This window comes from Phyllostomus discolor, chromosome 2 (genome assembly GCF_004126475.2).
Source record: "Phyllostomus discolor isolate MPI-MPIP mPhyDis1 chromosome 2, mPhyDis1.pri.v3, whole genome shotgun sequence".
Classification (NCBI taxonomy): domain Eukaryota; kingdom Metazoa; phylum Chordata; class Mammalia; order Chiroptera; family Phyllostomidae; genus Phyllostomus; species Phyllostomus discolor.
The window spans coordinates 133,695,905-133,701,534 of record NC_040904.2 but is presented as its reverse complement, the minus strand read 5'-3'; the positions used below and the strand labels follow the sequence as shown (position 1 = coordinate 133,701,534).

Below are 5,630 nucleotides of genomic sequence, written 5' to 3'. Positions count from 1 at the left end.
ATCTCTGTGATGCTTGGTCAGAAGGAAGAAGATAGAAATCTCCCCTTCACTTATGTACTTACTTTTCCCCAAGAACTGAATTGATCATAAATAAAGGAATGTCCTAGAACTTGCTAGGAAGACACCTCATTTAAGTCCCCAAAGATGAACATGACCAAGGATTCCCAGATGATATCTCAATGAAGTGCTTCATTCAGAGGACCAAAAGGCTCCAAATGTGCTCCCTGCACAATCACAAAAAGTAACAGGGGCTGATTCAGGAGCATATTCTCTGTATCTCTCTTATAGTGCATCTGGTCTCTTGAAAACTTGTCCTGAGTCTGATGTGCCTTTGGCAGAAACGTTTCTGGTCTCAAATTCCTGACTGTGTTTCAGGAAGTCAGGTGGTCCATTACCCTGCCATCCCCTCATCCCAGCCAAGTTGTCCCACTTCTCAGTGTTGGTGACACACTAAGGTTGAGGGTCATCACACTGTGTCACTTGCATAGTAACGCATGGTGGTGTCCATGACTTCAGACCATTTACATGCAGATAGTCTATGCTGGCAGAGGTTTCCATGCAGGAGAAAACTTGTTCTGAGAAGCCCTGGGCATACATGTGCTTCTGACTTTTCATGTTGATCTGGACAATGTATTGCAGGCCATCTCCTGGGGCCTGTCTCACCCAGAACATAGCTTAGCTGGTGATCATGTATCCAAAAGCTTTGAAGGATATCTTCTCTGAGGCTCCAGGCTTCCTCACCACAGCCCCAGAATTCACCAGACCCACCTGGGAGTAGACACCTGTGGAGAGGAGGCTGGAGTGGATGGAAATCCCTCTTAAGACTCCCTTGTCCCTTCCCAGACCCAGGAGCTAAGGGGCCCAATACCTGTAGCCACAACCACCAGGAAGAGAGCTCTCCAGCTCTAGTCCATGGTGAGGGGCTGTGCCATCATGTCTTCTGTAGGGGAGGGTGTGGTTTTTGTGTGAGACTCTCAGGGCACAGGTTGACCCTCATTTAACCTAGTCCACCTCTTCTCATTTCCATTGTCCTGAGGAAGGTTGTTTAAAGGTTGAAGTCCTCACCCAACCTGAGAGAATCAGAGGGCACAAGGACAATGCATAAGGGGAGTCTGATGGACTAATTCCTAACACACTATGGAGGATATGTGTCCCCTGGCAGGTCCCTGAGCTCTGTGCCGAAATAGCTCCTCCCACTGAGAAAGAAGCCACCACAGGACATGCTCCTCATTGTGAGCCCACCTTTCCCTGACACAGGGACCAGTGGTACCAATCTGGCCTTGGTACCTGCATGTGTAATTTCTGGATCAGTATGTCTCTAAATTGCTGCCCCTAGTGAGTTAATAAAACCATCCCTGCCCTAGGTTCTTACAATTTGGGTATAAAGTAACCACACAAATACCCTCATTGTCTATAGTTGTCATATCTTATTGAGTTTGAAAAATGCTCTGAGGGAATAGGATACTTACAGTCATCTCAAGCCCAATCTTACTTTGGATGATTTTTCAGAAGAAAAACATACAGGTCCTCAGATAAACTACTTCCCAGGCTCCCTCTGCATCTTCTCCTGGGACAGAAGCCCTCCTGAGTCCTAGGTGCCCCCTGCTGACCCACCTTTACACTGCAGGGGAGAGTCCTGTTTGGGCTGAGATGGCATGAACCTCTCATGACTGGACACTGACTTCAGGATGCTCCCACAGGGACACCATGTGCTGGGACATCTCTAGGCACAGAGAACTGACCTTACCAAACCCCAGTGACTCTGCAGGGAGCCTCCAAACAAGGGCTCTATGAGCCACCAGGGAGCCCCTTTCCTGGAGCTGCCTGATGCACTGACTCAGCCAACACTTCTGAGTCTGGAAGCTCTTGGGGCCTTTGGAAGCCTCTGTTGTCCTCAGATTCCTCCGTTTGAAGGTCCCATCTGAGGACACTGCATGGGGCCCTAATCCCACCACATTTCTACTACTCAGTTACACACACACACACACACACACACACACACACACACTGATGATTTTCATGGTGATATTGTTGAAGTCTCCTTTCTCTCTACCACATCGGATAGGCCTCCACATGTATTCTAGGCCTGAGTGGAACTTGTTAGGTGAGTGAGGACAGCTCTGTGAGACACACCCTGGGATTTCATCCTTTCTCAATTGTTCATTCTGCTGGTTGTCTCCCCTTCTACCACCTGCCTTGATGACCTCAGACCCCAGAATCCAGCACAGAAACAGATCCACTGTTTCTCAGTTCTCAGTAAGTCACCTGTAACCTGTAAGTCACTGCAAGAATCACCATCTCATCCTTCACCTGGACTTCTATGTGACCCTCATTGACATTCCTGCATGGATCAAGGCATCACAGGTGAAAACTCAGGCCCTGCTGGTCGTTACTCAGGATCCCTTTCCAAGATGGTCTTCTCTCTGGTCAGTCATGGAGGAACTGTGTGATGTTCCACCTGTGGATTTCATGTCCTCAAATCCAGTAGCCCCACAGGCACTGAGTTCTTGCTCAGTTCTAGGGACAGACAAGAGCATCTGTTTTGATTTTCACTGTCTTGGGAATGTCACAGGTGGCTCCTACCTAGGAGAGCACTGAGAACATCCGCAATTTCACAAGACCTCAAACCTGTGCTGGGTTTGTCAAGCACGTGTCAGGTATCTGTGCCACCAAGTCAGTTCAGACACTGCATGCTTATCCTCTGCATAGATACCATTGTCATATGTTATCACATTTGGGAAATGCATCATGTAAACACCCTTTCTCAGGAACTCTTCACAGAAATATGATAAATCACATAAATCTCTATCATTTCAGTAAATGTATGTCATGAACATGTGCACTAAGCCATCAGGAATGACCGGCACTGTGTGTGACCCCATGGAGGTGACATCTCTGAGTCAGCACAGCTCATGGACACGGGCAGCAGGATGGTGTTTGCAGAGTTGGGGCAGGAACTGGGGAAGAGGGGTTCCCTGGCTGGAAGTTTCCATCATGAGGTGGAGTCACAGTTGGGGGTTGGCTGTGGAGCTCAAGCCTGGAATGAGTCACAATGTGTTTTTCCATCAGGGGTTTGTGGTGGACACATCACATGTGAAGGGTTCTTATTGTGACAAATTGACATGACAGGGGCAATGTTAAAATAGTGTAGGAGCAGCCATTCCGGACAAACCACCTGGCACATCTTTCTTCTCCAACCTGTGCAGGTGTGGACTCAGCACAGTCACCTTTGCACTGGTCCCCAACACTGCATTTCACACAACTGTTTGCACAGATAACAAGGAAGATGTATCCTGACTACCAGATTGAAAATTGCAGACAATCTGAATTTGCCCCCCACATGCAGCTAAAGCCTAACTTAGCTTGTCTGTGGTAGTATCAGTTCTTCCCCTCTAGTCCTGAACCTGCTCCCCTCCCTCTCTCATTAACACCTTTTGCTTTCACCTATAAGGTGCTGGCTGTTAAGGTTAAGATCCATGCAGCTGCCAGAAAACTACAGGACTCACTGTGTCCAACTGGCATTGCTCCTGGGATGGAGGTCATGTCCTGAGCACACCTCTCTGGGACACTAGGTCCCTGAGATTCTCATTCTGCCTTGCCTGGCAGGGTTCACCCACCAGGACAGCAGGGCCATGGAGACAAGAGCTGCCACATAATCACATCTGAGCACTCAGCTCCTTATTGAGTGTGGAGTGCAGCCATCTTTGTCCCAAAAATCAGGTGAGTAACCCGTGTCAGAGTTTTCTCAGAAAATTCCTAGAAATCAGGAATCAGATACAGTCCAGATCTATTTCCATGGTGATGAAGTCATTTCCAGCAGCATATGAAGGTGCTGGAGAACTTGGCGTGGAGTAAAGCCACTGAAATAAATGGGAATCATTAGAGTCTCAGCTGCCATAGGATCTTGTGCTTGTGGGAGATCCATGGGCAGAGGTACCTGGAGGAGACAGATGCTGTCAGGACAACAGCAGACCTGGTGGTGGACACTACATTCATAGGAGCTTGGAGATGTTTGCTTTTGTTTGTGGAGCTGTCCATTCTTCAGGCCCTGCTGAGAATGAGGGTGTGGTCAGTGTAAACAGAGTGCAGCTGCCAGCCTGTTCACAGTGAGAAAGGCACAGAAAGACCCACCACCCCCTGTCCTCCTAGGGTGGACCTGTGAGCACCAGGACTTGTCCCTTTGTAGTCTCTCAGACTGGCACATCCCATGTTGAGTGATCCCTGAGACTCACGGGGTTTGATTCCTGGGTTACCTCATCATTATTTTCATTGCTGAGTAGAGTCTATTCCTGTGTGTTCCCTAGTTTGCTTACTTCAAAATTAGAAAAACATTTGGAATGGTTGTGGCTTCTTCAAACACAAATAAAAGGGTCTATAATTATGTGGTTATGTTTCTCTATGAACACAGAATTTGCTCTTCTCTATCAAATGCTCCTCAGCCACATTTTAAGTATAATTTCAAAATAAATTGTGATATACATTGTTAAAGAAAGAAAAAAAAAAAAAACACAGGGACTTGCTGAAGAAGAGGTCGGTAGTCCCTGGTGATATTTCATCTGCAAACATGTTTACGTTCTTGTTTGTTGTCTGCAGTGAAAACCTCAGAAACCAGATTCACAGAGAAGAAGGCAGGGTCCCTGAATTCAGCTGTGAGTTCTGAGAGGAAACCCCTGCTCCCAGGAGGAAGCTCCTTCAGTTCCCACCAGGTCCACACCTGCCACTGGCACTGTTCTCTATGATTGGTGAGGGGAGATCGCCCCCTCGTGTTCTGAGTGGCCCCTGCAGGCCAGCCCTCCTGCCTCCCACAGTGAGGTTTGTGTCTGGGCTCACACTGACTTCCCCTCACTGTGTTTCTCGCACAGTAATACACGGCTGTGTCCTTGGTTGTGAGACTGCTCAGTGTTAAATAAACTTGGCTCTTGGAGGTGTCCCTGGTGATGCTGAGTCGGGATTTCAGCGCTGGGTTGTAGTTTGTACTTCCATCATACCACATAATACCTACCCACTCCAGCCCCTTCCCTGGAGCCTGGCGAGCCCAGTGCACACTCCAGCTTGTTAAAGAGAATCCAGAGACAGTGCAGGTGAGGGAGAGGGTCTGTGAGGGCTTCACCAGTCCTGGACCAGACTCCTGCAGCTTCACCTGAGACAGGACACCTGGGGACAAGGAACATCACTCCCTGTCAGCCATGCACACTCACCACTGCCCATAGAACTATCCCTAACATCTGAGACACTCACCCAGGGGGGCTGTCACCAGGCACAGGAGGAGACCCAGCAGTCTCATCTTCCCCAGAGCACAGCTCTGCCTTCTTGAGAAACCTCAGTCCCCTGTTAGGAGACAGTTGTGAGACCCCACAGTCCATGGACACTTTAAACTGGATGTGAGAAGGACATTTGCATGTGGGGGACTCTGGTCTCATAAGTAAGGATAGACTTAGGTCACTGCCCCATGTCCTTCTTCTGTTCCTTGAGCATATTTCTTCTCTCAGACTTGATGGAGTGGATCAGAGATGGGAGCATAGTTGGGTCATGAGACAATTTTGAATCATGACAGTGGACAGTCTTTCTTTCCACATTTAAAAATTGAAGCCAGCCTGCTTGAGGGACCATAGTCTTTTAATTTTATTCAT

At 48.3% G+C, this 5,630-nt stretch overlaps 1 long non-coding RNA gene across 1 annotated transcript; it reads right to left on the bottom strand.

The window, feature by feature from the left end:
* Positions 1-4,854: 4,854 nt before the first annotated feature.
* On the bottom strand, positions 4,855-5,329 carry LOC118498992. The gene is made up of 2 exons (XR_004901495.1): positions 5,239-5,329; positions 4,855-5,154 (listed from the first exon to the last, which is right to left on the bottom strand). It is a non-coding gene; the product is annotated as an uncharacterized LOC118498992 (long non-coding RNA).
* Positions 5,330-5,630: the final 301 nt, after the last annotated feature.